Source organism: Miscanthus floridulus, chromosome 6 (assembly GCF_019320115.1).
Source record: "Miscanthus floridulus cultivar M001 chromosome 6, ASM1932011v1, whole genome shotgun sequence".
In the NCBI taxonomy this organism is placed as follows: domain Eukaryota; kingdom Viridiplantae; phylum Streptophyta; class Magnoliopsida; order Poales; family Poaceae; genus Miscanthus; species Miscanthus floridulus.
Window position 1 is genome coordinate 97,805,929 of NC_089585.1, and position 11,066 is coordinate 97,816,994.

Sequence of the window (11,066 nt, forward strand, 5' to 3'; positions counted from 1 at the left end):
GCCATCGAGATCACGGCTTGGGTATGCCAACTTGAGAGGAATGCCCTTCACGCTGGGGTCAATAAGTCCTTCATGATTGCTCATTCTCATTATGGAGATAGCATCGATCTAGAGGCGATGAGCCATGGCTACGCGCCCAGTTATGAGGTCCACGAGCTGGAGGAGATGGAAATGGCGGTGGCTCCCCTTTCGTAGGACCTGGCGAATAGGATAGAAGGCATAGTTCTCCCCCGGAGGGGCTAGTTAGTTAAATAGGTCAGGCGGTCATTTTTGTAATAAGCGGACAAGTTCTGACCCTTGTGTTTTGTTTAAACAAGCTTATTATTTTGTTTGAACAAATTTGTTCTTTCTCCCTTTTTATGTGTAAAAAGGAGTTAATGTGTTCTGACCCTTCCTATTGTTAAGACCGTAGAGCTCAAGGTGTGGGCGGGAAACTCTGATCACGCTGGTAAACAAGAGTGTCATAGCCGCTAGGGCGTAGGTTTCTTGCAGTCCGACCAGTCTTACTCAGTCGTTCGTTTTCGCAAACCTTGCCTCTAGGTTTTAAGCGTTAGAAAGGGTTGGGCAGGGCCACTGTTTTAGAAAGAGAATGTATATACCCTTATTAGTCCCCGAGTGGGACCCGACCCTTGCTGTTGTTGGGGTCGGGTTTCACTAAAGATTGAGGAGATGATAGCGAAACTAGTAGGAGAAAGCGTTTCTTGTTTTAGAAACGTTATTCTTAGTTTTCATATGTACCACCTCCCTAGGATCTAAGCTATCATTCTACAACCGCACATTCAGTCAGCTTGTGAGTCCAACTTTCCTCAAGCCCCCGCACGTAGCAGGGGTCTAGTCGAGGGTCGGCTTGTCTTTGTGATCATCACCCCATCCACAGTTTCCACAACCAGAGGGGTTGAGCTAACGTCACTTGCCTCGATGGTTCGAGTGACATGCTCGGTGAGCTCACTAATGGGCATGTCCGAGTGGAATCCGGGTCCGTTGTTCATGATGGGGTCAGTAGAGCCCTCATGTGGTATTCCACTGCTCCTTAACCTGCCTCTCGGCAGATGCCCGAGTCGTTTTGGAAACTGACTCTGATGGCTCACTGGGCTCCCCTTGATGGAGATTCTATGGGCTTGGCTCAAGGTTAGGATCGAACGAGAAGGTCAAGATGACCCTGTCCGCTTCTGAGTGGTCGAGCAAAGGCCGCTAGGGCTCATCTGTGTTTCTCCCCTAGCTTTGTTTGACGTGAGGCGGCCTCGAGCCCTTCACGGGCCGGCCTTTGATCCTCGGTCGATCAGATTCCCAAGTTGGGGTTGGGTGGCTCAAGCCCTGAGCCCCATTGGGCTCGATAGGGGTCGGTCGTGTTTTATGCATCACCCCATCCACGATTTCCACAACTAGAGGGGTTGAGCTAACGACACTTGCCTCGATGGCTCGAGTGTCGCACTCGGCGAGCTCGCTAACGGGTATGTCCAAGTAGAATTTGGGTCCATCGTTCATGATGGGGTCAGCATAGCCCTCATGTGGCATTCCACTGCTCCTTAACCCGCCTCCTAGTAGATGCCCGAGTCATTCTGAAGATCAACTCAGGTGACCTGCTTGCCTCTCCTCGATGGAGATTTTGTCGGTGGGCCCCTCCAAGACCTTCCTAGGAAGGCAGAGGCTAAAGCTTGGGGTGCGAGCAACAAACTCTGACCATGCTGGTGAGAAAAAATGCCATATCCACTGGGGCGTAGGTTTCTTGTAGTCTGACTAGTTTTACTCAGCGTTCATTTCCGCAACCCTTACTTCTAGGTCTTAACATGAGAAGGGGTCAGGCAAAGAGAATGTCCACCAAATAGACATACTCTTACCAGCCCCCAAGTGAGGCCTGACCCCTTGCCATTGCTAGGGTCTGGCGTCACTTAGAGATTGAGGGGTCGATAGCGGAACTAATAAGGGAAAACATGCATAAATTGAGGTTGACCCGTCTATCAGCAATGGCCCGAGCCGTCCGATCAACTTAGGTGACCCACTGGCATAGGACTTACCTTGGTGGCCCAAGTGACGGGTTCAGGGAGCTCTTACCGGATATGTTCGAGTGGAATCCGGGTCCGTCGTTCATGACGGAGTTGGCATAACCTGCATGGGGCATTCTACTGCTCCTTACCCGTCTCTTAGCAGTGGCCCAAGCCATCCGATTGACTTTGGTGACCCACTGGCATAGGACTTTCCTATGAAGATAGGGGATGAGATCATCCCCCCATGAAATTAGTTAGGAAGATAAGCCAGGGCGGCAAACTCATAATGAGTGAACAAGCTCTTAGATTTCGTTATGGCCAAATAGATTTTTAGCCCTTCTCCCCTTTTTGTATAAAAATGTTAGTGCGTTCTGACCCTTTCCATCGTTAAGGCCATAAAGCTCAAGGTGTGGGTAAAAAACTCTGATCACGCTGGTGAGCAAAAATGCCTTAGCCGCTTGGACGTAGGTTTCTTGCAGTTCGACCAATTTTACTCAATGTTTGTTTCCGCGACCTTCGCTTCTAGGTCTTAACATGGGAAAGAGTCAGGCATAGAGAATGTCTACCAGATAGATATGCTCTTATTAGCCCTCAAGTGAGGCCTGACCCTTTGCCATTGCTGGGGTGGGGTGTCACTAAAGATCGAGGAGTCGATAGCGAAAGTGATAAGAGAAAGCATTCATAGATTCAAGGGTAAAAGTGACGTAGCTGTTTAATGTTCCAAGCGTTGATGAAGACTTCACCGTCGATGGTCCTGAGCTTATAGGTGCCTAGTCAAAGGACCTCTGCGATGATGTATGGTCCCTCCCATGATGGAGAGAGCTTGTGGCGATTCTTGTTGCTCTGGAGGAGGCAGAGCACTATGTCCCTGACATTGAAGGCTCGACGCCACACTCGATGGCTGTGGTACCAGCGCAACGCTTGCTGGTACTTGGCTGAGTAGAGGAGGGCAATGTCGCATGCTTCATCTAGCTGGTCCATGGCATCCTCGAGGGACGCCTTGGCTCCCTATTTGTCATACGCCCTGACCCTTGGCGCTCTATAGTCGAGGTTGGTTGAAAGGATAGCCTTAGAACCATAGACCATGAAGAATGGCATGTAGCCAGTGTCCCGACTGGGGGTCATCCTCAAGCTCTAGAGCACCTTGGGGAGCTCCACGACCCATCATCTGCTAAACTTCTTCAACCGATTGAAGATCTTAGGCTTGAGGTCTTATAGGACCATGTCGTTTGCGCGCTCGACCTGCCCATTCGTGCAGGGGTGCGCCACAGTGTCCCAATCGACGTGGATGTGGTATTCATCGCAAAATCAGAGGAACTTCTTCCTGGTGAACTGTGTGTCATTGTCCATGATAATGGAGTTTGGGACTCCAAATCAATGGATGATGCCAAGGAAGAACAGTGCGGCTTGCTCTGACTTGATCACGGAGATTGATCGAGCCTCTATCCACTTTGTAAACTTGTCTATAGTGACAAGCAAGTGCGTAAGCCCCCGAGCACCCTCTTGAGAGGTCCAACCAGATCGGGCCCCCAGACTGTGAATGGCCATGTGATGGGGATCGTTTGGAGTGCTTGGGACGGTAGGTGGGTCTATCGAGCGTAGTATTGACACCCTTCATAGGTATGCAAAATCTATTTAACATCGGCTACTGTGGTCGGCTAGTAGAAGCCTTGTTGAAACATGTTTCTGACCAGGGTCCTAGGCATGGCATGGTTCCTGTAGACCCCACCGTGGATATTAGTCAGCAACTGCTTCCCTCATTCGATGGGGATGTAGCGCTGAGGATCCTGGTGTGGCTTCGCCTATAGAGCTTGCCCTCAATTAGGACAAAGGACTTGGCACGATGCATAAGCCGCTAAGCCTCTATTTTGTCCATCGGTGGTGCCTCACAGAAGAGGTAGTCGAGGTAAGGCGTCCTCCAGTCGGCCAGAGGGTCAGGCTCTGTCGCTGGGTCCTCATCAAGCTCCATGACTTTGGGTCAGATGGAGCTGATGGCTGGTTAGCCCCTAAGCCTAGGGTAGGGGGCCTATCACTAGTCTATTCTGGCTCCTCATAGTAGACCGAGGGCTTGTACTAATCGCTGGTGAAGACGCCCATCGACATCGGCTCTCAGCCGGACATCATTTTTGCTAGCACGTCAGCCACCTCGTTGAGACGCCTTAGGATGTGATTGAGCTTGAGACCATCAAACTTGTCCTCTAGCTGGCGGACTTCTCAGCAATACATGACCATCTTGGTGTTGTGGTAGCTTGATTCCTTCATGACTTGGTCAATGACCAGCTGGGAGTCACCCCGGGCGTCAAGCCATCGGATACCCAACTCGATGGCGATGCGTAGGCCATTGATGAGTGCCTCATATTCGGCCACATTATTGGAGGAGGGAAATGAATGCGAACCATGTACCTCATGCATACCCCGAGGGGTGAAACAAAGACCAGCCTTGCGTCGGTGCCTTTCTTCATCAGTGATCTATCGAAGTACATCGTCCAGTACTCTTGGTCGATGACTGCTGGTGGTATTTGGATCTCAGTCCATTCTACAACAAAATCAACTAGCACTTGGGACTTGATGGCTGTCCAAGGGGAATATGAAATGCCTTGACCCATCAGCTCGAGTGCCACTTGGCGATTCTTCCCATGGCATCCCTAGTTTGGATGACCTCACCGAGAGGGAAGGACGTCACGACCATCACTGGATGCAATTCAAAGTAGTGACGTAACTTCCTCTTGGCGATGAGGATGACATACATGAGCTTCTGGATTTTGGGGTAGTGGGTCTTAGAATCGGACAAGACCTCGCTAATGAAGTACATGGGATGCTGCACTTTGAGGGCGTGTCCCTCTTCTTATCACTCTACCACCAGGGGCGCGCTGGCCACTTGTGTGGTGGCCGCAATGTAGAGTAGAAGTCATTCCCCGTCGATCAAGGGGATCAAGATTAGGGCCTTTGTCAGGAGCTACTTGACCTTGTCAAGCGCCTCCTAGGCCTCGGGCATCCATTCAAAGTGGTCGTCCTTCTTTAGAAGCCGATAAAGGGGGAGACTGAAAGCATCTAGGCCCCTAGTTGGGTTTCGGTGATTAATGACAATACGTGATTAGTATGACTAATGTGTGTTTTGCAGAGGCAATTAAGTTAGGTCATGGTAATGGAGATCGATTGGGCTATCATGGTGGTCATGCCCCTACAATGGAAATTGTTTAGGTTTTCAAAGGATGGACGACAAGGTTAAGGATGGACTAGTTCTGAGTGTCGATTGGAGTTGAAGAGACACTTAGAGTAGTTTAGGACTTTGTTTTTCCTTTGGTCATACTATTAAGGGGGGTATGGACGGGTAGCTTGACCTAGGTGAGTCTAGTGAGTTAGGTGTGGTGCACACTTGCTAAATCTAGCAATAGGTAGCTCCTAAGAAGCCCTTAGATCCATTAGAGCAAACTTTATTCACATATGATCGATAGTTAGAAGTGAATGGAGGATCAAATACTGACCGAACGCCGGCTCCGGGTTGACCAGACATTGGCACAGAGTTCAGTCAGTTCATTTGATCAAGGTGAAATCGTCTGGTGTGACCAGATGCTGAGAGGTAAAGTGACCAGACACTGAGTCCCAGTGTCCGATCGACTCTAGTAAGGTTCTAGAGAGGGAAAATCATGACTGGACGCGTTCGGTCAGTGTTGACCGGACGCTAGATAGCGTCCAGTCACATTTTAAACACTGGAGTTTGGGGAGAACTGACTAGAGCGTCCGGTCACCCCGCAGAAGCACACAATGGTTCGTTTTTAGCTATGGTTATAAATACTTCCTCCATTCGTGTGTGGGGGTACTTTTGCTCATTCCAACAGCTGAGAAACACCTTTTGTGAGTGCCAAAAAGAGTAAGGTCCTAGTGAGGTGATTGAGATTTGAGAATCCCAAAGAGAGCCCTCATTAATGAAAGCAAGAGTAGCAAAGTGTGTATCCACCCTTCTCATTAGGCTTGTCGTGGTTAAGTGAGAGTTTGTGCTTGTTACTCTTCATGATCGTCATCACCTAGACGGCTTGGTGGTGATTGGGAGCTTGGTGATCATCTGGTAGAGCTTGTGGATAACCCAACTCAAGTTGTGAGCGGTTGTGGGTGATTCACTATGACGGAGTGTTAAAGAATCAACCCGTAGAGAGCACTTGATCCTTGCGTGGATCAAGGGGGAGCTACACCCTTGCACAGGTGCTCCAACGAGGACTAGTGGGGAGTGCCAACTCTCTGATACCTCAACAAAACATCACCGCGTTCCTTCTTCTCTATTTACTTTGAGCATTTACTTTGAGCAATTCAATTCTTATCATTTATATTCATAGAATTGCCATGCTAGAGTAGGATTGAAACATAGGTTGCTAAACTTTTGTGCGGTAGATCAATAGAAACACTTTCTAGTCACAAGGGGTTAATTGGGCTAACTATAGGACTTAATTATTGTAAAGAAATTTAGAATTAGCCCAATTTACCCCCCTCTTGGGCATCTTGATCCTTTCAATTGGTATTAGAGCCTCATGCTCATGTATTTAGGCTTAACTGCCTAGAGAAAGATGTCTTACTAGGATGGACCTCCTCCTATCTTTGAGGAGGATGATTTTCCATATTAGAAAATCCGCATGGAGGCGTATTTAGAAGCTCTAGATGTTGGAATACTTAGAGCCGCCTCACAAGACTTCCCAAAACCTCGGGATGCTACACACCTATAAGGCGATGAGGTGAATTACGAAAAATGGAATGCAAAGGCTCGAAACACCATCTTTAGAGGCCTTTGCAAAGGTGTGTTCAACCGGGTGAGGAACCACAAAGACGCCCATGCACTATGGTCGGACGTTTGTGTGCTCCATGAGGGAACAAAGAGTGAGCATGAGGAACGCTATCATCTTGTCATGAAAAAGCTTAACTCTTTTGAGATGCTTCCCGAAGAATGTGCTAATGAAATGTATTCACACTTGAATGTTCTTGTAGAGGAAGTCAATGGGCTTGGACTCACACAAATGCAATCATCCGATGTTGTAAAAAAGATCTTGAGTGTCCTCCCCATTGACAAATATGGGCATATTATGACCGTGCTTTATCAAGGTGATCTTTCCACCGCTACACCAACACAAATCTTAGGAAAGATCAATGCTCATGAGATGTACATACACATCACACCACAAGATGGCTCATCCTCTACTAAGAAGAAAGAAAAAGACTTAGCATTCAAAGCTAGCCAAGAGAAGGGCAAAGCAAGGCTTGAGTATGAGAGCTCAAGTGATGATGAAGTTGATGATGCAAGCCTTGCTCTCATGGTGAAAAGAACCGCCAAGATGCTAAAGAAGCTCAACAAGAGTGGCATCAAGTTCGATGGCAAGAAGAAGAAGTTCTTCACAAGCTCTATAAGGAAGCCAATCTCCAAGATGTATTGCTATAATTGTGAAGAACTTGGTCATCTAGTACATCAATGCACAAAGCCCAAGAAAGATAAGTACAAGAACAAGTACAAGGGCAAGAAAGATGACTCAAGCAATGAAGAAGAAGATGAGAAAAAGAAAAACAAGCCATACAAGAAGAGAGATGGCAAGAAGAAGGACTTCCATAAGAAGAAGAAAAGTGGAAAGGCATACATCGTCGGTGATTGGCTCACGGACATTGATTCATCTAGTGGCTCATCCGATGATGATAGTGACAACGAGAAGGTGGCTGCCATTGTTATTGACTCTTCATCATCTTCACTGCCACCACCGCCATCATCTTCTACACACCTATGCCTTATGGCCAAGGGTGATCGCAAGGTATCAAATTATGATAGTAGTGGTGATGAACATGCTAGCAATGATGATAGCGATAGTGATGATGATGAATATGAATCACCTTCTTATGATGATCTTGTTAAATTGCTAAATCAATACACTAAGATCATTAGAAAGAGTAGAGCTAAGAATAAAAAACTAGAGGCTAAGAATGATTCACTTTTAGCAAAATGTGATATAGCCAAAAAGGCTAGTGTTGAGCTTAGAGAAGCAAATGATGCTATATCATCCAAACTCAAGGAGCTCAAATCTTCTAAGAAAGAGCTTAAAGATAAACATGATAAACTTGAGGGGATACACAAAGAGATCGTCACTAGCCACAACAAGCTAAAAGAAGAATATACTACTCTTAAGATTAATCATGATAATCTTGTCATTGCTCAAGAATTTCTATCCAATGAGCCACATGATGCTACTAACAATGTTGTTAAGATTGATATAGCTACATCATGTGATGATTTGATCATTGTGAGCATTGAGCAAAGTTCTAGTAGCAAGGGCAAGCAAGTGGTTGAGGCCGATGATTATGATGAGTTTGTCAAGCTCAAGAATGACAATGAAAAGCTCAAGAAAGATCTTGAAGAGCTCAAGACCACCAACACCATAGTGCTTAAAACTAGTGATTATGATGATGACTTGATTCTTGAGAATGAGAAGCTCAAAGAAGAGACAAGAAGCTCAAGCAAGAGAAAAATAATAATGCTCTCAAGGAAGAGAACAAGAAGCTCAAGTTGGAGAAAGCATCTCAAGATTGGATTGAGCAATTTCATAAGAGGCAAGCATCTTCAAAGTGAGCTACTAATGAATACCATCATGAAGATGGATAGAAGTGGCATTGGGTACATGGCAAACAAAGAGAAGAAGGCTCAAGCTCAACAACAACAAAAGCCATAGACAAAGAAGTGTTTTGAGTGTGGACAAGAAGGCCACTTTGCCCATGAGTGCCAAACTCCACCACCACAACCCTTGCCCAAGCATGCTAGACCTTTTGCCTTCAATGCTCATTACATGCTTAGAAAGGATTCTAGTGGAAAGATGAAAGTCATATTCTTAGGACCTCCAAACAAGAATAGGCCTAAGAAAATTTGGGTTTCAAAGTCACTTGTTGAGAAGGTGAAGGGCCCTCAACAAGTTTGGGTTCCTAAAGCATGATCTCTTGTGTGTAGGTGAACTACAAGACCGGTGAAAGTCATTGGGTTGTTGATAGTGGTTGAACACAACATATGACCGGTGATCCTCATATGTTCACCTCACTAGATGAAGAAGTAGATAGACAAGAAAAAATCACATTTGGAGATAATTCTAAGGGCAAGGTTAAAGGATTGGGCAAAGTGGCAATATCGCATGATCATTCTATCTCAAATGTACTCTATGTTGCTTCATTGAGCTTCAACTTGCTATCCATTGGACAATTGTGTGATCTTGGCTTCCAATGCTTGTTCACCAAGAAGGAAGTTATATCTAAGAAGGATGATGATCAAGTGATATTCAAAGGATTTAGATACAACAACCTCTACTTAGTGGATTTCACCTCCGAAGATGCTAACTTGAAAACATGCCTATTCACCAAAACAACACTTGGGTGGCTGTGGCATAGAAGACTTGCTCATGTTGGGATGAGCTCACTCAAGAAGCTAATGAAGAATGATTTGATGAGAGGGTTGAAGGATGTGAAGTTTGAGAAGGACAAGCTTTGTAGTGCATGTCAAGCCGGCAAGCAAGTTGCAAATACTCATCCAACAAAAGCTTTCATGTCAACCACAAGAGTGCTAGAACTCCTTCACATGGACTTATTTGGACCAACAACATATAAGAGTTTGAGAGGAAATCTTTATTGTCTTGTGATTATTGATGACTATTCAAGATACACATGGGTATTCTTCCTTCAGGATAAATCTGATGTTGCATCTTGCTTCAAGAAGTTTGCCAAGAGAGCACAAAATGAGTTTGAAGTGAAGCTTAAGAAGATTAGAAGTGACAACGGCAAAGAATTTGACAACACAAACATAGAAGGCTATTGTGATGAAGTTGGGATCAAGCATGAGGTCTTCGCAACATATACTCCTCAACAAAATGGTGTAGTTGAGAGAAAGAACTAGACATTGATCACTCTTGCAAGAATAATGCTAGATGAGTACAACACCCCCAAAGCTCTATGGGTGAAACCTATCAACACCGTATGCTATGCATCCAACCACCTATTCCTTCAAAAATTCATTGGTAAGACACCTTATGAGTTGCTCAATGAAAAGAAGTCGGATGTCTCCTTCTTTAGGGTGTTTGGTTGCAAATGCTACATCTACAAGAAGCGACAACACCTAGGGAAGTTTCAAAGACATTGTGATATTGGTTTTCTTGTTGGTTACTCATCAAAGTCCAAAGCTGATAGAGTATTTAATCATGCCACCGGCTTGGTTGAAGAAACATATGATGTGGAATTTGATGAATCTAATGGCTCCCAAGGAGCACATGAGAATCTTGATGATGTAGGTGATGAACCATTGAGGGAGGCTATGAAGAACATTCTAGTTGGAGACATCAAGCCTAAAGATGATGAAGTTGATGTATAAGTAATTGATCCACCTTCTTCATCAAATGTGCCACAAGATGGTGATAAAGATGGGAGAGTAGAAAATGAAGACACTCATGTCTCCCATGATCAAATGGTGGTACAAGCACAAGATGTTGATGCTCCACAACCTCCTCCTCAAGTGGTCAATAGAAGAAACACACCTCTACTACAAGATTATCCACAAGATCTCATCATAGGGAGTCCATCAAAGAGTGTAATGACTCGCTCATAAAAACTTGCTTCATTTATTGCACATCACTCTTTTGTCTCTTGTTTTGAGCCTACTAAGGTAGAAAAAGCTCTTCAAGATCTAGATTGGATAAATACCATGCATGAAGAGTTGAACAACTTCACCCGCAATAAAGTTTGGACTCTTGAAGAGCGGACAAAAGGTGCAAGAGTCATTGGAACAAAGTGGGTGTTCCGTAACAAGCAAGATGATCAAGGCGTAGTTATAAGGAACAAGGCAAGACTAGTTGCAAAGGGGTTCTCTCAAGTTGAAGGTTTGGATTTTGGAGAGACTTTTGCACTGGTTGCAAGACTAGAGGCCACTCGTATCCTCCTTGCATATGCATCACATCATGACATGAAATTATATCAAATGGATGTGAAAAGTGCATTTTTAAATAGCTTTATTAATGAACTAGTCTATGTTGATCAACCTCCCGGGTTTGAAGACCTTAGATATCCTAATTATGTTTATAGGTT